The 27,425-nt window shown below is 44.0% G+C and overlaps 1 protein-coding gene across 1 annotated transcript in view; it reads left to right on the forward strand.

The window, feature by feature from the left end:
- The window catches only part of OSMR (oncostatin M receptor), a 176,819-nt gene that overhangs the window by 23,669 nt on the left and 125,725 nt on the right, over positions 1–27,425 (forward strand). The gene's annotated exons all lie outside the window — the stretch shown is intronic.

A 27,425-nucleotide genomic window follows, 5' to 3' on the forward strand; every position in this document is an offset into this window, starting at 1 on the left:
TTTTTGTTCTCCATTATTTTTCTGGTGTTACAGTATATAACACAATATGCGGCACAGAAGAGCACAGGACAGCACCACTGAACTTATACGGCAGCACCACTGGACTGGACTTACACGGCAGTACTGCTGGACTGGATTTATACGGCAGTACCACTGGACCTATACGGCAGTACCACTGGATTTATACGGCAGTACCACTGGACTGGACATATACAGCAGTACCACTGGAGTTATATGGCAGTACCACTGGACTTATACGGCAGTACCACTGGACTTGTATGGCACTACGACTGGACTGGATTTATATGGTAGTACAACTGGACTTATAAATCAGTACCACTGGACGCTGGACTTATACAGCAGTACCACTGGACTGAATTTATACAACAGTACAACTGGATTTATACGATAGTACCACTGGACATAGAAGGCAGTATCACTGGACTTATACGGCAGTACCACTGGACTTATACGGCAGTATCACTGGACTTATATGGCAGTACTACTGGACTGGATTTATACGGCAGTACCACTGGATTTATACGGCAATACAACTGGAATTATACGGCAGTATCACTGGATTTATATGGCAGTACCACTGGACATATTCAGCAGTTTTACTGGAATTATATGGCAGTACCACTGGACCTATATGGCAGTACCACTGGACTAGATTTATACGGCAGTACCACTGGACTTATACGGCAGTACCACTGGACTTATATGGCAGTACCACTGGACTGGATTTATATGGCAGTACCACTGGATTTATACGGCAGTATCACTGGTCTTATGTGGCAGTACCACTGGACTTATACGGCAGTACCACTGGAATTATATGGCAGTACCACTGGACTGAACTTATATGGCAATATCACTGGACTTATACGCCAGTACCACTGGACTGGATTTTTATGGCAGTATTACTGGACTTATATGCCAGTACCACTGCACTTATATGGCAGTATCCCTGGATTTATACGGCAGTACCACTGGACTGGACTTATACGGCAGTATCACTGGACTTATATGGCAGTACCACTGGAATTATACGGCAGTACTACTGGACTGGATTTATACAGCAGTACCACTGGACTTATACGGCAGTACCACTGGACTTATATGGCAGTACCACCGGACTGGACTTATACGGCAGTACCACTGGACTTATACGGCAGTACTACTGGACATATACTGCAGTATCACTGGACTTATATGGCAGTACCACTGGACTTATATGGCAGTACCACTGGACTTATACGGCAGTACTACTGGACTGTAATTATACAGCAGTACCCCTGGACTTATACGGCAGTATCACTGGGCTTATATAGCAGTACCACCGGACTGGACTTATACGGCAGTACCACTGGACTTATACGGCAGTACCACTGGACATATACTGCAGTATCACTGGACTTATGCGGCAGTACCACTGGACTTTTACGGCAGTACCACTGGACTTATACGGCAGTATCGCTGGACTTTTACGGTAGTATTTCTGGACTTATACAGCAGTATTACTGGACATATACGGCAGTATCACTGGACTTATACTGCAGTACCACTAGACTTATATGGCAGTACCACTGAACTGGATTTATACGGCAGTACCACTGGATTTATGCAGCAGTACCACTGGACATATACGGCAGTACCACTGAACATATACGGCAGTATCACTGGACTTATACGGCAGTATTTCTGGACTTATACAGCAGTATTACTGGACTTATGTGGCAGTACCACTGGACTAGACTTATACGGCAGTACCACTGGACATATACAGCAGTATCACTGGACTTATACGGCAGTATCACTGGAATTATACAGCAGTACCACTGGACTTATACAGCCGTATCACTGGACTTTTACGGCAGTATCACTGGACTTTTACGGCAGTATCACTGGACTTATATGGCAGTATCACTGGCCTTTTTTTATGGCAGTATCACTGGACTTATACGGTAGTACCACTTGACTTATACTGCAGTACCACTGGACCTATACGGCAGTATCACTGGACTTATACAGCAGCACAGGGACACCAACACTGGACAGATGCAGGACAACACAGCACCACTGCAATGGACTGGACTTATAAAGCAGCACTGGACATATGGCAGCAGAAGACACCACCACTGTGACTGGACTGATGCAGCACAAGACACCAACACTGGACTGATGCAGCACAACACAGCACCTCTGGACTGGACTTATACAGCATCACTGGACATATGGCAGCAGAGGACACCACCACTGTGACTGGACTGATGCAGCACAAGACACCACCACTGGACTGATGCAGCACAACACAGCACTGGAATGACACACATAAGACAGAGCAGGTCGCCACACCACTTTCCCGCACAGACAGACATTGAGGAGAGAGACACGTCCTCTCGCTACACTCTCCAGGACTGGAGTGAAAATGGCAGTGACGCATGGCTCCTTATATGGAATCCAAAACCCGCAAGAATCCGACAGCAGGATGATGACGTTTTGCCTCGTCTGGTTTCCGAGTCTGGCGGGAAATCCCAAGCCAGGGTCGGATCCAGGCTCGGGACGTGAAGTTAGGGGGGGTTTCGGTTCTCAGAGAACTGAACACGCTCATCTCTAATTATAACTAGTGATGTGCACCGGACATTTTTCGGGTTTTGTGTTTTGGTTTTGGATTCGGTTCCGTGGCCGTGTTTTGGATTCGGACACGTTTTTGCAAAACCTCCCTGAAAATTTTTTGTCGGATTCGGGTGTGTTTTGGATTCGGGTGTTTTTTTACAAAAAACCCTCAAAAACAGCTTAAATCATAGAATTTGGGGGTCATTTTGATCCCATAGTATTATTAACCTCAATAACCATAATTTACACTCATTTTCAGTCTATTCTGAACACCTCACACCTCACAATATAATTTTTAGTCCTAAAATTTGCACCGAGGTCGCTGGATGGCTAAGCTAAGCGATCCAAGTGGCCGACACAAACACCTGGCCCATCTAGGAGTGTCACTGCAGTGTCAGACAGGATGGCACTTCAAAAAAATTGTCGCCAAACAGCACATGATGCAAAGAAAAAAAGAGGCGCACCAAGGTCGCTGTGTGACGCAGCTAAGCGACACAAGTGGCCGACACAAACACCTGGCCAATCTAGGAGTGGCACTGCAGTGTCAGGCAGGATGGCACTTCAAAAAAATTGTCCCCAAACAGCACATGATGCAAAGAAAAAAAGAGGCGCACCAAGGTCGCTGTGTGACCAAGCAAAGCGACACAAGTGGCCGACACAAACACCTGGCCCATCTAGGAGTGGCACTGCAGTGTCAGGCAGGATGGCACTTCCAAAAAATTGTCCCCAAACAGCACATGATGCAAAGAAAAAAAGAGGTGCACCAAGGTCGCTGTGTGACTAAGCTAAGCGACACAAGTGGCCGACACAAACACCTGGCCCATCTAGGAGTGGCACTGCAGTGTCAGGCAGGATGGCACTTCAAAAAAATTGTACCCAAACAGCACATGATGCAAAGAAAAAAAGATGCGCACCAAGGTCGCTGTGTGACTAAGCTAGGCGACACAAGTGGCCGACACAAACACCTGGCCCATCTAGGAGTGGCACTGCAGTGTCAGGCAGGATGGCATTTTAAAAAAATTGTCCCCAAACAGCACATGATGCAAAGAAAAAAAGAGGCTCACCAAGGTCGCTGTGTGACCAAGCTAAGCGACACAAGTGGCCGACACAAACACCTGGCCCATCTAGGAGTGGCACTGCAGTGTCAGGCAGGATGGCACTTCAAAGAAATTGTCCCCAAACAGCACATGATGCAAAGAAAAAAAGAGGCGCACCAAGGTCACTGTGTGACTAAGCTAAGCGACACAAGTGGCCGACACAAACACCTGGCCCATCTAGGAGTGGCACTGCAGTGTCAGGCAGGATGGCACTTAAAAATAATTGTCCCCAAACAGCACATGATGCAAAGAAAAATGAAACAAAAAAGAGGTGCAAGATGGAATTGTGCTTGCGCCCTCCCACCCACCCTTATGTTGTATAAACAGGACCTGAACACTTTAACGAACCCATCATTTCAGCGACAGGGTCTGCCACATGACTGTGACTGAAATGACTGGTTGGTTTGGTCCTCCACCAAAAAAGAAGCAATCAATCTCTCCTTGCACAAACTGGCCCTACAGAGGCAAGATGTCCACCTCATCATCATCCTCTGATTTCTCACCCCTTACACTGTGTACATCCCTCTCCTCACAGGTTATTAATTCGTCCCCACTGGAATCCACCATCTCAGGTCCATGTGTACTTTCTGGAGGCAATTGCTGCTGATGAATGTCTCAACGGAGGAATTGATTATAATTCATTTTGATGAATACCATCTTCTCCACATTTTCTGGAAGTAACCTTGTACGCCGATTGATGACAAGGTGAGCTGCTGCACTAAACACTCTTTCGGAGTACACACTGGAGGGAGGGCAACTTAGGTAGAATAAAGCCAGTTTGTGCAAGGGCCTCCAAATTGCCTCTTTTTCCTGCCAGTATACGTACGGACTGTCTGACTTGCCTACTTGGATGCGGTCACTCATATAATCCTCCACCATTCTTTCAATGGTGAGAGAATCATATGCAGTAGCCGACATGTCAGTAATCGTTGGCAGGTCCTTCAGTCCGGACCAGATGTCAGCACTCGCTCCAGACTGCCCTGCATCACCGCCAGCGGGTGGGCTCGGAATTCTTAGCCTTTTCCTCGCACCCCCAGTTGCGGGAAAATGTGAAGGAGGAGATGTTGACGGGTCACGTTCCGCTTGACTTAACAATTTTCTCACCAGCATGTCTTTGAACCTCTGCAGACTTGTGTCTGCCGGAAAGAGAGATACAACGTAGGTTTTAAATCTAGGATCGAGCACGGTGGCTAAAATGTAGTGCTCTGATTTCAACAGATTGACCACCAGTGAATCCTGGTTAAGCGAATTAAGGGCTCCATCCACAAGTCCCACATGCCTAGTGTTATCGCTCTGTTTTAGCTCCTCCTTCAATGTCTCCAGCTTCTTCTGCAAAAGCCTGATGAGGGGAATGACCTGACTCAGGCTGGCAGTGTCTGAACTGACTTCACGTGTGGCAAGTTCAAAGGGTTGCAGAACCTTGCACAACGTTGAAATCATTCTCCACTGCGCTTGAGTCAGTTGCATTCCCCCTCCTTTGCCTACATCGTGGGCAGATGTATAGGCTTGAATGGCCTCTTGCTGCTCCTTCATCCTCTGAAGCATATAGAGTGTTGAGTTCCACCTCGTTACCACCTCTTGCTTCAGATGATGACAGGGCAGGTTCAGGAATGTTTGCTGGTGCTCCAGTCTTCGGCACGCGGTGGCTGAATGCTGAAAGTGGCCCGCAATTCTTTGGGCCACCGACAGCATCTCTTGCACGCCCCTGTCGTTTTTTAAATAATTCTGCACCACCAAATTCAATGTATGTGCAAAACATGGGACGTGCTGGAATTTGCCCAGATGTAATGCACGCACAATATTGGTGGCATTGTCCGATGTCACAAATCCCAGGAGAGTCCAATTGGGGTAAGCCATTCTGCGATGATGTTCCCCAGTTTCCGTAAGAGGTTGTCAGCTGTGTGCCTCTTATGGAAAGCGGTGATACAAAGTGTAGCCTGCCTAGGAACGAGTTGGCGTTTGCAAGATGCTGCTACTGGTGCCGCCGCTGCTGTTCTTGCTGCGGGAGGCAATACATCTACCCAGTGGGCTGTCACAGTCATATAGTCCTGAGTCTGCCCTGCTCCACTTGTCCACATGTCCGTGGTTAAGTGGACATTGGGTACAACTGCATTTTTTAGGACACTGGTGAGTCTCTTTCTGAGGTCTGTGTACATTTTCGGTATCGCCTGCCTAGAGAAATGGAACCTAGATGGTATTTGGTACCGGGGACACAGTACCTCAATCAAGTCTCTAGTTGCCTCTGAATTAACGGTGGATACCGGAACCACGTTTCTCACCGCCCAGGCTGCCAAGGCCTGAGTTATCCGCTTTGCAGCAGGATGACTGCTGTGATATTTCATCTTCCTTGCAAAGGACTGTTGGACAGTCAATTGCTTACTGTAAGTAGTACAAGTGGTCTCCCGACTACCCCTCTGAGATGACGATCGACTCCCAGCAGCAACAACAGAAGCGCCAGCAGCAGTAGGCGTTACACTCAAGGATGCATCGGAGGAATCCCAGGCAGGAGAGGACTCGTCAGACCTGCCAGTGACATGGCCTGCAGGACTATTGGCTTCCCTGTGTAAGGTGGAAATTGACACTGAGGGAGTTGTGTGGTTTGCAGGAGCTTGGTTACAACAAGAGGAAGGGATTTAGTGGTCAGTGGACTGCTTCCGCTGTCATCCAAAGTTTTTGAACTTGTCACTGACTTATGATGAATGGGCTGCAGGTGACGTATAAGGGAGGATGTTCCGAGGTGGTTAACGTCCTTACCCCTACTTATTACAGCTTGACAAAGGCAACACACGGCTTGACACCTGTTGTCCGCATTTGTGTTGAAATAATTCCACACCGAAGAGCTGATTTTTTTTGTATGTTGACCAGGCATGTCACTGGCCATATTCGTCCCACGGACAACAGGTGTCTCCCCGGGTGCCTGACTTAAATAAACCACCTCACCATCAGAATCCTCCTTGTCAATTTCCTCCCTAGCGCCAGCAACACCCATATCCTCATCCTGGTGTACTTCAACAGTGACATCTTCAATTTGACTATCAGTAACTGGACTGCGGGTGCTCCTTCCAGCACTTGCAGGGGGCGTGCAAATGGTGGAAGGCGCAAGCTCTTCCCGTCCAGTGTTGGGAAGGTCAGGCATTGCAACCGACACAATTGGACTCTCCTTGGGGATTTGTGATTTAGAAGAACGCACAGTTCTTTGCTGTGCTTTTTCCAGCTTAAGTCTTTTCATTTTTCTAGCGAGAGGATGAGTGCTTCCATCCTCATGTGAATCTGAACCACTAGCCATGAACATAGGCCAGGGCCTCAGCCGTTCCTTGCCACTCCGTGTCGTAAATGGCATATTGGCAAGTTTACGCTTCTCATCAGACGCTTTCAATTTTTATTTTTGGGTCATTTTACTGAACTTTTGTTTGTTTTTTATTTTACATGCTCTCTACTATGACATTGGGCATCGGCCTTGGCAGACGACGTTGATGGCATTTCATCGTCTCGGCCATGACTAGTGGCAGCAGCTTCAGCACGAGGTGGAAGTGGATCTTGATCTTTCCCTATTTTAACCTCCACATTTTTGTTCTCCATTTTTTAATGTGTGGAATTATATGCCAGTATCAATAGCAATGGCCTACTACTATATATACTGCGCACAACTGAAATGCACCACAGGTATGGATGGAAGGTATACTTGACGACACAGAGGTAGGTACAGCAGTGGCCTACTGTACCGTAATGCTATATATTATATACTGGTGGTCAGCAAACTGTGCAAAACTGAAATGCACCACAGGTATGGATGGATAGTATACTTGACGACACAGATGTAGGTAGAGCAGTGGCCTACTGTACCGTAATGCTATATATTATATACTGGTGGTCAGCAAACTGTGCAAAACTGAAATGCATCACAGGTATGGATGGTTAGTATACTTGACGACACAGACGTAGGCACAGCAGTGGCCTTCTGTACCGTACTCCTATATATTATATACTGGTGGTCAGTAAAATTATGCACTGTACTCCTACTATTTACTACAATGCAGTACAGATATGGAGTGTTTTTCAGGCAGACAACGTATACTGGTAGTCACTGTCAGCAAAACTCTGCACTGTACTCCTCCTATATACAGCTGCTCCCCAGTCCCCACAATTAAGCATTGTGAGCACAGATATATGCAGCACACTGAGCACAGATAAGCGTTTTTTTCATGCAGAGAACAGATAAAACTGGTGGTCACTGATCAGCAAAACTCTGCACTGTACTCCTCCTATATAATATACTGGTGGTCCCCAGTCCCCACAATAAAGCAGCACACTGAGCACAGATATGGAGTGTTTTTCAGGCAGACAACGTATACTGGTGGTCACTGTCAGCAAACTCTGCACTGTACTCCTCCTATATACAGCTGCTCCCCAGTCCCCACATTTAAGCAGTGTGAGCACAGATATATGCAGCACACTAAGCACAGATAAGGAGCGTTTTATTCAGGCAGAGAACGGATAAAACTGGTGGTCACTGATCAGTAAAACTCTGCACTGTCCTCCTCCTATATTATACAGCTGCTCCTCAGTCCCCACAATTAAGATATAAGCACAAATATTTGCATCAACAATGAATAAACGGAGAGGACGCCAGCCACGTCCTCTCCCTAACATTTCCAATGCATGAGTGAAAATGGCGGCGACGCACGGCTGCTTATATAGAATCCGAATCTCGCGAGAATCCGACAGCGGGATGATGACATTCGGGCGCGCTCGGGTTAACCGAGCCATACGGGAGAATCCGAGTATGCCTCAGACCCGTGTAAAAAGGGTGAAGTTCGGGGGGGTTCGGTTTCCGAGGAACCGAACCCGCTCATCACTAATTATAACTATGTTCTGTGGACATGTCATGATAAGAATGATAGTCAGCCTATCACTAGACAGTACTGCAAGTAGAGTACTATGATTAGATGCAACTGCTGAGCTGTAATGTGACCCTGGAAACTTAATGCAATGTTTTCATCCACACGTCTCTGTTACTCCCCATCCAAGGTGTGATTCCCTACATCACTTTCTACTAGTGCACTGGCGCAGCTTACTGTGCATTAACTTTTATAGCATCTTATGTTTGCTAGCCATGCAAAGCGTATAAAACCAATATGGCACTGGCAGATATGTCTGCTGCCAGATGGTAATTATCCTGGCCTCAGCAGAAGGTTCTTAGCCTTCATTGACCAAACACATTTTTTGTATCTTTAATGCATTCCAGGGGTTATTCCTGTATTTTGGCGTTTTGCAGTGATGTCTTAAGTAACATACCTCCCAAATTTCTGGATCGTCATCGCGGGACTCCTGCGTGGTCTTGGCAAAAGGGGTGTGGCTTCACGGGAATGCTGCTATTGAGAGCCATGCATCCCATTTTTGTCACTGTGGGGGCATGCCCAGCACTCAGTGAGATGCTGGCCATGCCCCCATACTTTCTGTGGTCTATGTACTAAGCCTTGGAGAGAGATAAGGTGGACGGAGATAAAGTACCAACCAACCAGCTCCGAACTGCCAGTTTTTAAACGGCCTGTAACAAGACAGCTAGGAACTGATTGGCTGGTACTTTATCTCCATCCACTTTACCTCTCTACAAGGCTAAGCACATAGACCCCCATGTCTCCTGTGAATAGACGCAGCTTCTATAGTGTTCAGGGGGCCTCCCAAAACAAAAGAGTGAAAAAACCACTCTACAAGACACTGCGGCCTGCGGGTGGGACAACGGGACAGTGCCCCATAAACAGGACTGTCCCGCGAAAATCCGGAGACGCCATACCTGGAGGTGTAAAGTCATCTGCAGTTACTGGATTTGGTAAACTATATATACCATATCATTGCAAAATATGTGCAAGGTTGTTACTAATGTCACTAGTAGTACTGAGGATAAAGTAGATATTTTGGTAGATTTGGCTTGCTGATGGTCAGTAGATGACCCAATCAGAGTTGTCATTGTCTAGATACACCTATGGGTAAGTGCACTGGGCCATGGTGTCAGCACAAGTCAATATGGTGAGATTATATGGACAGTCTGGCTGCATGAGAGCATATGGCTATCCTATGCCTGGTGACACTTTATGGGAATATTGGGTATTTTGAGCATATTGCCTATCTGATCTATTGGAATATGGTGGTGTTTGGTGGAATTGTAGCTATAACAGCATATTGGCTATCTGCTGGCATGTGAGGTAACATGGTGGTAAAGTAGCTATCAGATGATATGGGAGGTTATATGGTGGTACAGTAGCTATTGAGTGGTTTGTGAGGTTATATGGGGAACAGGTAAGAATGTAGTGGCATGTGAGGTTATATGGTGGTATAGTAGCTATCAGGTGGTATGTGAGGTTATATGGTTATTATACAGTACCTATCTGGTGATATGTGAGGTTATATGGTGGTACAGTAGCTATTGAGTGGTTTGTGAGGTTATAGGGGGAACAGGTAAGAATGTAGTGGCATGTGAGGTTATATGGTTATACAGTACCTATCTGGTGGCATGTGAGGTTATATGGTGGTATGTAAGTTTATATGGTGGTACAAGAGTTATCATGTGATATGTGAGGTTAGATGGTGGTACAGTAGCTATTGAGTGGTTTGTGAGGTTATAGGGGGAACAGGTAAGAATGTAGTGGCATGTGAGGTTATATGGTTATACAGTACCTATCTGGTGGCATGTGAGGTTATATGGTTATACAGTACCTATCTGGTGGCATGTGAGGTTATATGGTGGTATAGTAGCTATCAGGTGGTATGTGAGGTTATGGTTATACAGTACCTATCTGGTGATATGTGAGGTTATATGGTGGTATGTAAGTTTATATGGTGGTACAAGAGTTATCATGTGATATGTGAGGTTAGATGGTGGTACAGTAGCTATCAGGTGGTACAAGAGCATGTGATATGTGATGTTGTGTGGTAATACAGTAGCTAAGTGGTGGTATGTGGGGTTAAATAGCCATTAGTTTATTGACTATAGGGGTAATTCAGACTGGATCGCTGCAGTGGCAGCGATCGCAGTCTGAATCCCTTTGTGGAGTGTGCTCGCTCACCCCGGGAGACCCAGTGAGATGCTAACAGTATCTCAGGGCTGCGCCCAGGGAGCTATTCACCGGGTGCGAAAGCATTGCTGCTGTGCAATGCTTTTGCACCCTTGCTGGGGGGTAGGGCCTGACATGCGGGGCTGACTAGCCCTGTGCAGGGGTCTAGCGAGGGTGGCTCCAGTGGAGTGCGAGCTCCGAGTGCTGGAAAAGGTAGACAGCGTGTAGCCGCCTGCACCCCTCCCTCCATCCACTATACCGCGAGCCGCTGTACAGGCAGATGCAGAGCAGGAGAAGGGCGCACACTGAATCTGAGACAATGTAGGGAACAGGGCAGGGCATAGGCGACAGCAGGAGACACTGACAGCCAGCACATGCCTGAGCTCTGCTGTCCCCTTTATATGTCTCAATGTCTGCGTGTAGCTGTGCAGCAGGGTTACTTCTGTTCTTCTACACTACTCTCTGCCCTGGCTGCTGCAGCACCTCTCTGTGTCCCAGCTGCTGCTGCAGAACCTCTCTCTGCATTAAAAGCTGCAGATTAACATGTATAAGCGGCTCTACTGTGGTGTAGTGTGTATAAATGGCTCTACTGTGGCATAACGTGTATAAGGGGCTTAACTGTGTTGTGTAACGTGTATAAGGGGCTCTACTGTGTGGCGTAAAGTGACTAACGGACACTATTTTGGTGTAATGTGGATAACGGACAATACTGTAAGGTACAATCTGAATTGGAACTATTCTGAGGCCACACCCATTTACCATGAAGCCAGGCCCCTATATTTTTGTTGCACGCCTTAGGTGCGTACTGTCCCTATTTTAAACATGGGGGAAACTTTTGCCCTGCGATCCACAAGGTCTAGAACCGTCCCTGTCACCAATTTAGGATTTTAAAAAAAAAATTCTTTTCAAATGTAACATGTCCACAATTCAATAGGGGGCGCTACACCTCTGGCCCTATGCTGGGCATCCCCCCACATGTCTGAGAAACTGTTCATAGATGTGCTAAATTTAGCACACCTATGATCAGATCTGAATTACCCCCTTATATTTGGACTGTTGTCTTTGTAAAACATGGTTTTCTTTTGCCATACCACATGTGTGAAATATTGACGTTATCACTACATATACATCCTCACATCATCACTACGTTAAAAACAGTATATCATTCATTACCATAAGTATCTTTATAGAAATCCATACAGTTTATTGTCACCAAACCGCATATACTGTAATTCGCTTGCGGTGTGGTTTATGCTATAATAAAATGCCAATCTACACTACATTTCCACTGTAATACTGCTTTGACAAATTAATTTTGTAGCACATAGCGCTAAAGTAAGGTAAAAGTGTAACTTCTAAAACAAGGGGAAAAATTGGATAATCGCACTAATATACAACTTAAACAGCCTATTAAACTTAAGGCCCATACACACTTGACGATAAAATGAACGACGTCGTTCATTTCAGCCCTCATCAACGACGTTGCTCATTATATCGTCAAGTGTGTATGCATCCTACGACCACCGATGCGCGGCCCCGCGGGACGTTAACGACCCTCGTTTATCTGTGGAGCATGTATGCTCAATTTCCACTATGGTCGTTACCGACCAGAGACGTCGTTGAATGTGTATGGTGTGAAAGACCAACGACCAACGACCAAGCCACTGTTCACCAGCCCTGTTCCCAGCTCATTATTTTAATAAACTGTTCAGCTTGGATGCTTCAACGATGAATGGTCTTTGGTCTTTCGTCTTTCGTCGTTGGTAGTGTGTATGCTCATGTCGTTTGCTCAGCTGTTCAAGGGAAGTTCAAGGGAAGTCGTTAACGACGTGTGCATCGTCAAGTGTGTATGGGCCTTTAGTATATCACCTGTACAATCCAGCAGCCATCTGAAAGATAATCCTCAGTGTGGTCTATAAAACAACAATTAAATAAATTCAAGGAGAGAGATGGCGCTGGAATCCAAGCACCGTCTCTCCTTGAATTTATTTGGAAACATAGGAACATAGAATGTGACGGCAGATAAGAACCAATTGGCCCATCTAGTCTGTCCTTTTAAAAAGTGTAACTTCCACTGCAGAGAGATAATATTAGAGACATGGATGATACATTATTATATTCAAACAACAGATCCATTTGCACTAGATCTTAATATACCATTATATTTATCAGTTTGTGGTAACCATTTCTATATCAAACACTATTTTTGTAGCAATTCCAGCTAATGTTTGGAAATGCTACCATAGACAGTCTCTTAATCAAGCATAAAATACAGAAGATGTTTGAAAAGAAGAGAATTGTTTTGGAAATGGTGCTTTCAGTTCTTGAAAAAGCATATGTAGCGAAACGCGCATTAACGTGTACTATGGTTTTACTGAATCTCACAACATATGTTAATACAGTATATTAATACATTTAAACAGTGTCAGTGCCCATTATTTTTTCTTCTCTATAGCCTACACCACCCATTATTCTAGTGCATTTTCGGTTTTATTTTATTGGCTATCCTAAACACATAAGATGCTGTTTTTGAGATTAGAACATAACAGAGTATCTGAACTGCTCATCTCTACTGTACACCCAGGGTGGTATTCATGTGACCGACGGTCAGCAGACCAACGGTCACATGACCTCCCCAAAATCCCGCCCCCTCACTATCCCGACGGTTGGCATGCCGACCAACAGGGACTATTTCCACTCGTGGGTGTCCACAACACCCATAGAGTGGGAATAGAACCCATGGCGACCACAGGCTTGCTGCACTCGCCCCTCCCCACCGGAAATCCAAAGTCGGTATGCTGACCGGCAGTCAGGAGACCATTGGTCAGCCATACTACACCCATACACACATACTTCCAACAGATGCTTTGGGTGGGGTATTCAATTAGCCCCGTAATTACGAAAATTGTCTGCGAAAAAAGGGTTTTTGGGGTACTTTAAAAAAAAGTGGAAACAGACTAACTACTCCAACCTGCAAGCCTAAAAATACCTATCCCACTCATAAAGCACCCCAATATACCTGCCCCATACCTTGAACCCCAAATTCCATAACTTTGAACATTTTCACCCCAAAAATGACATCATTATCATCATCAAGTACTTAAAAAAACTTCAACGTGCCTAATTAATCATTAAAGGGGGGGGGGGGGGGGGGGCTCTGAGGCAAATCCGAACATTTTAACCTTTAAAAATAGGGATTTTTCACAATTTTTCCTGCTCAGAGTTCTGAATTGAAATTGGCTTAAAATATCACAGAAACAATTTCCAGGTTAATTGAATACCACTTTATCACACTAATATAACTTTTTCATTATTTTTTGCCATAAATTGCAGCAATGAATATTTTAACAGATGATAACAAAACGTATATTTTCATACACATAAAAAACACTCCTAAATAGCATACTGTAAAAAACAAAAAACTCCAATAACGAGAAATGTCATACGTTTTCAACCTCCTCCCATATCTTATGATCCATTTCCGTACACAGTGGAGGCCTCATTTTGGAAATCTATAGTATGCTTAGAGTGAACACGAATTGGGCCTGCAGAAATACAAGGATGCTGAAAAAGAGTCAAAGGCACCAAAATAAGCAGAAAATTAAATGTTTCGATGACCGCAGCTCTCAGTGGGTTTGGGACCTTTTCCAGGCGCTCTAGACCATATAATTTATTGTCATTCCCTTTAATTACCTGAGCCTTTATGGAGACTTACGTCTGTTGGTATAAGATTAGAATCAAAATTATGACATTGTGCATTATAGGAAAGTAACAGATTCTGCCCAATATTTCCAGATGCAAATGAAAGATTATAATATAATGTATTGCTGCATGGATTGCTAATAAAAGATATACACTACTTAAATTTAATTATTTAAAGATATATAGAGTTGTTCTCTCATACAAAATGTCATACTACTGTATAAAATAAATAATAATGTTACATAAGTGATCATTTTAAACTGATCTGCATCAAGAACACGTTTTCCACACTGATACATCTGGCCTAACAGAGCCATAACTAGACATTTTGGAGACCTGTGCGAGAAAGAACATTGGTGCCCCCCCCCCCCCCCCCCCCCCATCACCACCACCAAAACATACATATATCAATATACATAATATTGTGTCAATTGATTTTTATTTTTTTTACTACTGAATTATTTAACGTTATTTTGAAAGTGTATAGGATAGGCTACAGTCTTTCTCAAATTTGGTTGTGTGTTTATTTCTTCTTTGGAAGTGAACTTTAAAATGGGGGTACATAGAAGAATACTCTCAGAGTGGGGAAAAATATTCTTATTATCTATGCTAATGCCCAGATTGTCACCCACACTAGGACAATATTATTCATATTCAAGGGGATCTACGTATGAAGGGACATGTGGAGAGGCCTGATGACACATAAGGGGCATTTGAGGGATCTGATGGCATCTAATGGCCAACATGGAGGGGTCCGATAGCACACAATGGCCATGTGGAGGGGTCTGATGTCACATATGGGCCATGTGAAGGGTTTGACGGCACATAAGGTTCACGTGAGAGGTATGATGGCACATAAGGGCCATGTGAGGGGTCTGATGGCACATAAAGGCATGTAAAGGGGCCTGATGGCACATAAGGGCTATGTAGAGGGGTGTGATGGCACATAAGGGCCATGTGAGGGGTCTGATGGCACATAAAGGCATGTAGAGGGGCCTGATGGCACATAAGGGCTATGTAGAGGGGTGTGATGGTACATAAGTGCCATGTGGAGGGGTGTGATGGTACATAAGGGCCATTCTAGAGGGGTCTGATGGCACATAAGGGTAAAATGGAGGAGTATGATGGCACATAAGGGGCACATGGAGGGGTCTGATGGCATAAAAGTGACACGTGGGAGCTCTGAGGGCCATGCTGAGAATTAAATTCTGTTGGGACTTGGGACTTAGGAAAAACTAAATATAGTCTCTACTGTGCCTTTCGTGGGTTGGGCAGTAGGTGGGGAGGGGACACAGTCAGATAATATATAAACAGTGATAGTGAGCATGGTAACTAGCTCTTACTTGGGAAATGAAAATGCATTTTGACAACTTCACCTTGGTCGCTAGTACAGATTGTCCTGACATTGATATTACTATATAATAGAGTTAATAGTATATGATATAAATGCAAGGCATGTATACACACAATGACAGAAGCTGTGCATATAAGTTTAAATTAGATATTTATTGTCACCAAAGCTCTTTCAGCAGTATGGGGTGTCACACTTTGGGGACATACACAGCTCCAAAGGGTCATAGCTTGCATATAAGGTAAGAGTGGAGGGGGAGAGGGAAGAATGAAATACAGGGGAGGGAGAATGAATTACAGAGGTAAAGAAGAAATGATTTACAAGGGTGGGAGGGAAATTACATTACAGGGGGAGAGAGAAGAATTGGGGGGAAGTAGACTGAATTATGGGAAGAGAGGAAGAATGAATTACAGCAATGGGGAAGAAAGGGTTACAGAGTTATATCAGAAGATACATTAATTATGGAATTGATGAATTACAGGACACCGATATGGAGGATAAATGCATTACAGTTGGGGGTTGGTGGCAATTGAATTTTATGGGTGGCTCATTGGAAAATAAAAAGTAGGAACGAACAGAACGATAGAGGAGAAATTCATTGCAATGGAGGGGTATGCATGAGTGCTGATGGTGGTTCATTTAATGCAGTCTGCACCCATATGTAGGTAATAAGGGGCTGGGGGTATTGTGACTGTGCATAATCTGCGCAACTGGCACTAATGTCATAAGATATGCTAAAAGCATAAGAAACATTGGCAGTGTGTCACGTCTATGTATTATAGTGAGAAAGGTCCCTGCATGGACCTAAACATTGGCATATACTTTTGGAATAAAAATACACTGGAAATTACTAAGGTTTTGAAGTCTGGTGACTACCATCTCATCCACTTCGTGGGCTGTATATCTGTATATTATTTGGATATTGCTTGTCAAATATTAATTTGTATGTCACCACAGCAGTTGTCTCCTGTTGGGTGTGAGTGCAGGGCTCATGTTCTATATGTATTATAGTGGGTATATACCATGGTCTGTTTTCAGTCCATGGGAAGATTTGATTATATACTGATAAGCCACGTCTAGCATCTGTCTGTTTGTCGCCCCTTCCCACTAGATTGTTAGCTCTTTAGAGCAGGGCCCTCTTTCCTCTTGTTGTCAAAGTCCTCTTCTCAACACATTTCACTCACAGCTCTCTCCTACTCAGCGACCATCTTTACCCGCTTTTTCTCCTGCTGGTAAAGGCTCATCTCTGTCTATGGCCGCCAGCTCCTAGTAGTACTATGATTACTCCCTCGCTACTTACATCTTAGCTGTATTATGTTTTGAGAATTGCCATCAACCAAGCTTAGTTCCACCTCTCTACATTTAAACAGTCTTTACAGTGTAGCAGAGCTGAAAGGAAGGTTAATATTCTTACAGTATTTAATCTATATAGCATTTAATGTATATAATTATTCATGGAGACATATCAATCTGTCATGCTACCCACGCCCCCACCCCCACCCCCCTCCAACTTCCTTTACTGCTGTACTGTATCTTATGCAGCAATGGAGATAGTGCCTACCTGGAAAGGGAACATCCTGGTGCTAATTAAGTAACAGTGCCGGGTTCTTCCAACCATCCCATGTTGGTAAGACAGTCATGTTTTTTGGGCACTGTTCTACCATTCTACAGTTTCCCATGGTGTGGGAGGAAGCTGAGAGGCCCCCACTCACCCACTGCCCTGCTTAGCAAAGAAAAAGGTACATAAATAGATGGTGGCACGATTATTGCCTGCCCTCAAATACAGCAATTTAAAATAACTGGGTTGTGATGATGTGCACATCAGTTACTTAGGATAAATACACAATTTCATTGCCACAACTAAAAATCTTAAGGGAGTCTTTATATTGTTCACATAAATATTACAATTTCACACTTAATTACACATAGGTATGTAGCATTGACCTCACAGACTCGCAAATTTAACAAGAAACATGGAGAATATACTAGATTATATGTGTTTAATCTGAAAAATATTTCCAAAGTTTAATAATAAAAACACCTAATAAGAATGACATACAAGTATACCTGCAAAATAATTTCAGAAGTAAAAAGGAGAATTAAAACAGAATTCACTAATTTACAGATGGAGCCTCTTTTACATAGTGCGACTCATCGCATACGTGCACTCCCGACGGGACTAGGGGATCCGTCCGCCTAACCCGCCAGGAGTGCACAGAGATGATCCCCTTCTAGTGAATGGGGCGTGTGTGCATCATGGATGCATGTATGCCCCAGACGCGGTGATAGGCACTCCAGATGGAGCCACGATTAGCATGGCTCCATCTGTACATAATGGGCTAGGACTCTGCTGTGAAAGGAGTCACATGAGAAAGGTTTGATGCATTACCAGTTTGCAGACTCTCCATAGGTAATGGACACTTTCTCCAGGTTTTCGCAGTCCTTTATCCCCCTAGCAGCTGCTCCACAGCCCAAACCTTTGGGTTTAACTCTCTTAGTGCCAGACGTAATGAGTCACCCGCTCTGAGGTAATAGTCTTTCAATGGATGGGGGAGTCATACCAGATGAACACAAAATTATTTTAGAGGTCACCCAATTAATTTTGGAACACCTCCCTAACCTCTTTCATAACCTCTTTGAGATTTATAGTTTTTGAACTGGCTTAAAAAGAAGGTCCGTTTATTTGGGTCTGAACCATATACTTTAAACATACAGTCTTTTATGAAAGGTAATAGATTTCTGTCTCACTTCCTAGCCTCAAAGAAGCCCAGAAATTGTCTCTTCTTCAGCCCTGCAAGCAGTTCACATATAGAACACAGCATTTCAGCTGTTTTGTCACAGAACCAGGTCACACCTAGTTCAATAAAATACAATTTTTTATATGTATAATGTACGCAAAATCATTTCTGGTCCCTATGTCACATATGGGGTGTAATTCAAATGATATATCATGTTCAATCTTCTGTCGAAAATGATCCCCGTTATCATGCATATCGCGGCCATAGTAATCAGGTTTAGCCGTATAAAGGGTTGAGTGACTCGCTACTCCAAGGGCAGCAAGCTGAAATAATGATACCATGCACCCAAGAGCAGAAACAGAACGGGTGTAGAAAGGGGTGAAAAGAATTGAATCCCACCCATGGTGTGAGCATGTATGCAGCATCTATTCACAGGAGAGAGGGACTGAGAGCATGGTCAGCAAGTCCCGGGCATGCCCAGCAAGATGAAAATGGAGGGTATGGCTCGCGGGAACTAAATTGCTATGCCCTATCATGCCACCTGTTTAGGTGTGCATGTAGGGGGAGGTTCCGATCTACATTTCCCAAAAGTCGGGAAGTATGAGTCTCATTGTTCTATTCCTTATGCAGGACAATCTGAGAGGAAAGTTATCTAGGGGAAGCACTACAGAAAAACAGTGTATATTACAAGTGTAAAATATAATAACACCTATGACCTTTATGAGAGCAGTGGCCAGAATCGGAGGAATGCAGTGGTAGGGGACCATGATCCAGGAGTGTGGCCAGCCACTACAAAGGCTTGGTCAACCATTAGAGAGGACAAAGGGAATGATTCGGAGTTAGGAATAAAGTAGGAAAGAGCAAGTAACTGTACACCTGGATGGATAAACCATGTTGCCATGCAAGGGGAGCAGATACATTTCTTGTTTTTGCATGCAGGGTTTATACTGCCTGCTTTTGCATGTAGCCCACAAATGCTGGATAGCTTTAATTTTACACTGCAATTTAGATTTAATTTGTACACAACCCACCCAAATCTAAATCTCTCTGCACATTCTACATGTGCCCCACCTGCAGTGCAGCATGACTCTGCCCAGGTGCACAGTTATTTGCTTTTTTTTGCTTTACTCCCTCCTTAAAATCAGACCTATAGCGACATTATTTATCTACAGTATGAGCCTATTTTGGGAACAGTTATTTGTGGTTTGAAGCTAGCTAAGGACAGGCTAAGGGGGGAATTCGTGGGCTAATTGATCTCCAGGGGCTATTCAATTAGCTTCGACGTGAACCTGACGGCAGCACTTCATCTGGAATTTTTTTACACATCTGAACAGATGCAAAAAAAAACCCATCAGATAACAAGGGGTGCATTTTTTATGCATTCTATGTGTTAACCTACAAACAGATACTTGATGAAAATGACTTGCGCCCCCTTAGCTGCAGCTTAGTCACAAGAACACCAACTCTTGATCAGCAAATATACAAATAATAGAAGAACGGTCCACAAGCGCTTCTAGACTTCCCAACAATCTTCTGGTCGTGGCAACCTGTGTGATACTCGTATACGCAGGAGGATAGTAAGAACAACAGTTAAATTATAGCATACAACAATCTTCTGGTCATGGCAACCTGTGTGATACTTTATACGCAGAAGGATAGTAAGAACAACAGTTAAATTATAGCATACAACAATCTTGTTGTCGCTATCACCGAAACTTCTCGACTATGTGTTAACACCGACTAATATGTTGAGTTAACAGGTGTTAAAAAGGGGTTCAGGTGAAAAAGGGGCTTGAATTGAATAGCCTCAGATGACAAACCTTAAGGCTACCATCCTTTGATACCCCACTAACTTAATGGGGCTTATTGAATTCAGCCCTTTCAGTTTTTCTATTTTGATTTTGTTATAAACCTTAAAATCTTTTTCTTCTCACTATATTCACTTTGAATGTAGTTTGACAAATTGGTTACCACTAGTCCAGGGGATGACACTCAGTTTTTAGACACTGTATACATATTTCTGTATTATACTGACTCTACTTTGCCATTAGTGATCTATTTACTATTTGTTATGTATACTGTTTGTATGTAATAATTTACACATGTATAATTTTTCATTGTCTGTGATTTTAATATAGTAATAAAGTTACATTTATTTGACATCAAGAGTGCCTCAAAAAGGATTGTCTTCCCTTTGACCTGTAGTATACAGTACATGTGTAACCAGTATGGGAGCACTACTGGTTAAGCATATGTCTCTCTGTATGGAACAGTAGTATTCACCAACACCACTGGTTTGCATATTTACCACCCTTAGATGAGTATCTTATTTCTATGATGCCGTTGCCTGAGCTGACATTATATATCAAATTAAAGCTCTTGGTCCATACAATTATAGTGGCATTGTAATTGGTTGTGTTGTTTCTGAGCTATTTGGCAAAACATCCACCAACCAATCACAATGTATCACCATTGTGCTCTTTGAAAATTTGATAGTTGGGGAACTCTCTCTGTGCACCTGCCGGATGACCTGGAACATGTGACCTGCCAGGGGCAGAGAAAGCTGGGCAAATGCCTCTCTATCGCAGTGCTGCCCTTTGATCTTGCCAGCCTAAGCTGGCGAGTTTATAACAGGGCACACTGCGGTATTTTTTCACATTTTTTTTTCAGTAAATTTGGTCACATCACATTTCCCATTATAAGTATGGGGAATGCGATGTGGCTTACTAAAAAAAAAGTGAATTAAAGGGTTTGGAGCAGTTTTTTCATGAAAACTGCTCCAAATGCACTTTAATACATTCAGGTGATATTAAAATAATGTAAAAAGTGTGTGAAAACACCCCTTGTCACATTATTTTAGTAAAAATAATGTTAATAAATAGACCCCTTGGTGTTTTACCATTCATTGTAGATTAATGTCTATGATTATAGCTTTACTGGTTGAACTTTTAAGCCGCCGAAATCTCTATGGACTGTTTATTGCACCCAAATGACTTCCTGTGAATATTCCCAATTAGAAAATTGAGGCACGCTTTTGTGTACTGAAAATCAGGACTAATCTGGGAAATTGCCATGGTAGTATAAAATAATAGTAGAATAAAAGTAGAATTCCAAAGAATTTCCAACAAATGTCTTTGTCATTACTAGATAATTAATTCTGCTGATACAAACCATATGCAGCATGTCTGAGATTGTGAAATCTCTAAGGTTTAACTTTCTGCAGAATTTCACGTTTGATTTAAATTAAATTGAATAGAACTAACCCTAATTTCGGGGGTTACTTCAAATTAATAAATTTCTATATGGCTATATTTTTATTAACATTGTAGCGCTGCATAATATAGTCAGGTGCAAGTAGAAAAAATGTCTTACGGGTACTGTGTGTGCGCGTCGAAGGCACGTGTGCAAAAAATGGGTGTGGCCAAATGCCGCATGGGGCGTGGCCAATGAAAATGGGAGCGTGATACACATATGGGGGAAGGGGCAGATACACGTATGACCCCAATAGTGCCAGATACACGTTGCCCCACAGTGCCAGATATACATTGCCCCCCCAGTGCCAGATATGCCCACAGTGCCAGATATGCCCCCAGTGCCAGATATGCCCCCAGTGCCAGATACACAAGTATGCCCCCATTTCCAGATATGCCCTCAGTGTCATATATGCCCCAGTGCCAGATACACATGTCTCCGCAGTGCCAGATATGGCCACAGTGCCAGATACACACATGTCCCCCCAGTGCCAGATACACATGTCCTTCCAGTGCCAGATATGCCCCCAGTGCCAGATATCCCCCAGTGCTGGGTACACAACTCCCCCCCAGTGCCAGATATGCGCCCCAGTGCCAGGTATACATGCCCCCCAGTGCCAGATATCCTCCAGTGCCAGGTATAACATGCCCCCCCAGTGCCAGATATCCCCCAGTGTCAGGTATACGTGTGTTTCCCCCCCCCCCCCCCCTCCTCCCCTGCTCACCGCTGCCGTCTGTCTGTGTGAGGGGAGGAGAGTGCAGCCTGCGCCTCTCCTTCCCCTCAGTCTCCGGCGGGTGTCTCAGTTTAATTCAGCGCCGATCCGTGAGCCAATCAGAGCTCGCACCGCAAGCACTTGCACCACTGAATATAGTAATGCTACAGAATACTGTACCAATGAATGATAATTAATATTGGGTACAAATGAAACCTTCCATATAGACTCATTGTGGTATATACTGTATATTCATTTACTAAAGGTTGATTTTGTGTTTTTTGTCATTCCGTTGGTTTTGCAAACCGACCACTTAGTAAAGTCAACACCAAAGACAAAACAGCTGAAAACCCAACTTTAGAACATTTTAGAACATCGGAGCAACTATTGATATTTTTACATAAACCAGTATAGAAGCTGCAGTTTTACTAATGGTCGGTTTGCAAATCGTCCAGAAACAGACCCTAAAACAACAGCAAACCACCCAAGTAATAGACCCGTCTGTAGTATGCGAGTTTGTGTGAAGCACTGCACAGGTCACTATCAGTTAGTTAGGTTAGTTAGTTATGTAGGTTAGTCAGTTAGTGTTAAATATAAAGCAATGGTTACAATTAGAAAAAAAAACAGTGGGGACCCCTCAAATCCATAACCAGCCCTGAACCCCTGAGCCTAGGCTGGTATTGGAAAATAGAGAGGAGGCGCGTGGGGTCCCCCCCTATTTTCCAATAACCAGCACCAGGCTGAACCAGCTGGGGGGTTGATGATATAGCAGGTGGACGCACAGTGTAATTTTTTTTTTTTTTTTAATTATTGATTTTTTTAAAAACATTTATCACTAACGAAGCCTGCACAGATACTGACCTTGGCAAAGCTTCACCTCTGCAGCAGATATACGGCGGGTTTGCTATGAAATCTGCTGCAGTATCGGGGTTTCAAATCCGATATCAGGTCGGCTTTTAGATGACAGTCAAAAACAATGCATAGTAAAAAAAAATTCAGCTGCAAGAAGACGACGATACCACCTGTTTTTCAATACACTCAAAACCGATCTTTAAATCCCTTGGCTGAGATTATATGTAATCTTGTCCATAGGAGCATGTGAAACACTGCCGCCAATGGGCAGATTATTTTAAGGGGCCCATACATCTGTGACTGATTCATGCAATTCCCCGATCCCCCGACTCCATGGTCAGGGAACTCAGTTGGATTTCTCCGTTTTGCTGAACCCGACCACAAAATAATTGGGATTGGTAAATTGGGGATTTTTAACATGTAGAATTTCTGGACGGATCGCTGATCATCGATGGCCACTGATTTCCCTTTTTGATCGGCGGATGGAATCGGAGAAATGCGTTGCAGATGTATGGACCGCATTACACAATAGATTTTGAAGAAACAATTCTGCAGTATTCTCACAGTGTAATTGCTATGTGGCGAGGCAATATGCTCGGCTATCATATCTCAGCGTACTCTGTGTCTACAACATCACCGCTCCTGGCTAGTACTGAAACACTCGTGTAACCCAGCCCTGAGCATGTAATCAGGAACCAGCTCTCACAGGCCTAATGGAGGATAGACAATGAGAATGTGTGATTGCTATGCCGGGACGTACTCAGTGAGATCTCTCACAGTGCATGTCACATGATGTCGGAGCTCCGCCCCCAGGGGGGAGACATTTCCCTGTTCCTTCCCATGTGAAGGAACAGGTGAATATCCGTCGGCCGGCCACTGTAGGGTATACACTGCCCGATGCGGCCCACATGACACTTGAAAATATTGCATCGAAGGGACACGCTGGATGATCTGGCATGCCCGACCAATATATCATTTTAGATTGGTCGGCCACATACAAGCTGCAATTATCTGGCCGTCCACTGATATTGGGCAGATGGGCCAGAAATTGTAGCGTGTTTGCCCAGAATTGCTGTATTTGGGAATGGGAATGCTGGTGATATGTTTGTCTTGTCTGATTTGCATGTAACAGGGTTGAAACATCTTGGGGACTAAAGGGTACATTTACTAAGCAGTGATAAGAGCGGAGAAGTGAGCCAGTGGAGAAGTTGCCCATGGCAACCAATCTGCACTGAAGTAACATCTATAATTTGCATACTATAAAATGATACAGAGCTGCTAATTGGTTGATGGGGAAATTTCTCCACTGGCTCACTTCTCCGCTCTTATCACTGCTTAGTAAATGTACCCCTTATTCTATGCACTCTCCAGCCAATTACTGTAATGTGTGTGAGGTGTGCACTGTGTCTTTGCCCCTGTTTTGTACTCACAGTGAAGCCGCACCTCTTGCTGTACTCCTGGCACTGCCTTTGCTGGGTCGGGGGGAGGTACATTTGCTACCTACTGTATGCAGACTGATGGTCGCACCTTGTATATGTAGCCAACACTGCTTAGGTCATAAAATGCGACTTTCCACGCGTGCGCATTTCACAATTGTAATTAGATATGAACTGCAAAATGCATGCTGGATGATGGACTAATGATGGCTGTACTCCCATCCTATGTATATATCTATTTATATACAGAACTATGAACTAACTAGTACAGGAACCCAGCACATGTCCACCTCCCACCCCTCTCTACCCAGCCCCAGCCTCCTCTGATTGGTGCTCATTATGTCTTCTCCTTTCACCCCTCACCCCCCACACTCCACTCCCCCTCCATGCTTTGTACCACAAACCACCCCATCCCCCCACCCTCATTCCGTTATCTCCCCTTCTCTATCCCACCCCCGCTCTCATATAAAGTTACCAGCTTCTCTCCTAGGTCTATCCCTTCTCCCTAGCAGTGGGAGCCGTTGGGGTGCATCCTTGGCTCCCACTGCAAGTGCATTCAGCAGATGAGACAGACCTTATGGAATTATTATATTGATGAAGTACCAATAGCAGATGTGACATATAATTGCGTAGAGCAAACACTGCAGTTCTTATGTAAATACAGCTGTTATTTATATTGGAGCTGTAGTGGTTTTATTGTATTTGACTGCTGAGTTAAGTTTTTCCACTTTAATTCAATAGACTTTTAATGAGTCCTCAAGACTATTACTGTGAAACCTGACATCAGCTTAACCTTCCCATAAAACTGCCACATAACATTCACATGTGTCTGTGCTACTGCATAGCTGAAAATTATTCTACATCTCACAGGGTCAGTGTCATGTTTTTAAATTGTACATATATTTAGGGGATGCGGTCATGTGACCGGCGCAAGCCTTACGTTTGTATACAACTTACTACACAATTTAGTCTTCCATGTTTCCTATATGAGATCTTATTTTCTGTATCTGATCTCACTTTGTATTTTGAATAGAGGTTCGGATCTACTTGTTAATGCTTTAATTTAATTTACTTGTTAATTTTTACTTGTTAATATTTACTTGTTAATACAGGTTCGGATTTACTTGGTTCTGAACGCCAAAGTGGCGCAAGTGCAGATTTATCCAGATTTTTCTTATAGCTGTTGTTTTGAGATCCGAATTAATCCGGGTAACTCTGCTCATCTCTAATTTTGAATAATGATATTGAAATGTAGCAATTATATAGTGTGATATCAGTCATGTTCCTTAGTCGCATCAGGAGCGGAGTATGACCACAACTAACTATGGTTCTAGAAACGGGTTCTTAAAAAAAAACTTTCACTATGTGGTACCCAACAGGGACCATTTCTCTTTTAACATTGATTACAGTTGAAACTGTCTGTGGGTGCCTTGCAGGACTGACACTGCAGGAGTTAATATTTTCCCTTGCTTAGATTGCTAGGCAATGCTAGCAACCAAAGGACAGCAACTTGTGGAGCGCTAGGACCCAGGTGCAGACTTGCAGAGCAGGAGGAATCGAAGCCGCTGATTGGGTGGTACAGAGCGGGAAGAGTAGAAGGCGGAGTTACCATCCAGTGTGTGTGCTTTGAGGTAACAGCGCGGAGAGTGATGCTGCGATGAGGTGATGCTGAGGAGACAGCAGGGAGTAAAGCTGTATGCTGATAAGAGGGCGGTTGGTCAAGCATGCGTAGCGGTGTGAGAGAGCCCGATTATGAAAGCACCACAAAGAGGAATCATTGCACCAACTTGACAGAGCATCCCTGCAGACACTGGAGGATGGTGAGGAGTGAGAGCTGCGGAAAATAAGACAGAATTGAAACGAAGGGGCAACGTGTAACCTGTGTCCACCGGTCAGCATTAGTAAAACACCTGACATGGGGCATTGCAGACTGTCAGTCACTGAAGGACTCTGTGACAGAACTGAGGGGCAGATTTATTAAACACGGTGAAGTGATAAAGTAGAAGGTGATAAAGGACCAGCCAGTCAGTTCCTATCATTTTTCAAACCCAGCCTGTGACATGGCAGTTAAGATTTAATTGGCTGGTCCTTTATCACCTTCCACTTTATCACTTCACCAAGCTTAATAAATCTGCCCCTAAGTACCAGAGAACTGATAGGTGAGAGAGAGTGCTACTTTTTCAGTCAGTAACCACCAGGGCATGTAATAGCCAGCTTCAGTTACTCTTATCAATCAGCTAAACACAGGTTTCCAGTCAGAAATAGACTTTATCAGCCAATCCACTCAGCACCCAGAGGAGAGAGACTGAGTTATATGCAAATACAGAGTGCCACAGAGGGACTTAGGAGTGTTACCGAGGTGCCAGCAGCAGCTCCGTGTTTATCTCTGTCAGGAGTAAAAGGAGCAGGCAGATACTGTATAGCTCTCTTTTTCCTACCTAACTAATTAGAAGCTAAAATTATGTGATTATAGTAACCCACTGCAACTTGTTAGCTTATCTCCATGCCTGCTTTCTGTCACTGAACTGGGTTATACAGCCTAGTGGACAAAAAGACTTCACAAGGAAGGAACATTTGCTTGTTTTAAGTGGTTTTGTAGGCTCACTCTGCCACC

The sequence above is a fragment of the Pseudophryne corroboree genome, chromosome 1 (genome assembly GCF_028390025.1).
Source record: "Pseudophryne corroboree isolate aPseCor3 chromosome 1, aPseCor3.hap2, whole genome shotgun sequence".
Classification (NCBI taxonomy): Eukaryota; Metazoa; Chordata; class Amphibia; order Anura; family Myobatrachidae; genus Pseudophryne; species Pseudophryne corroboree.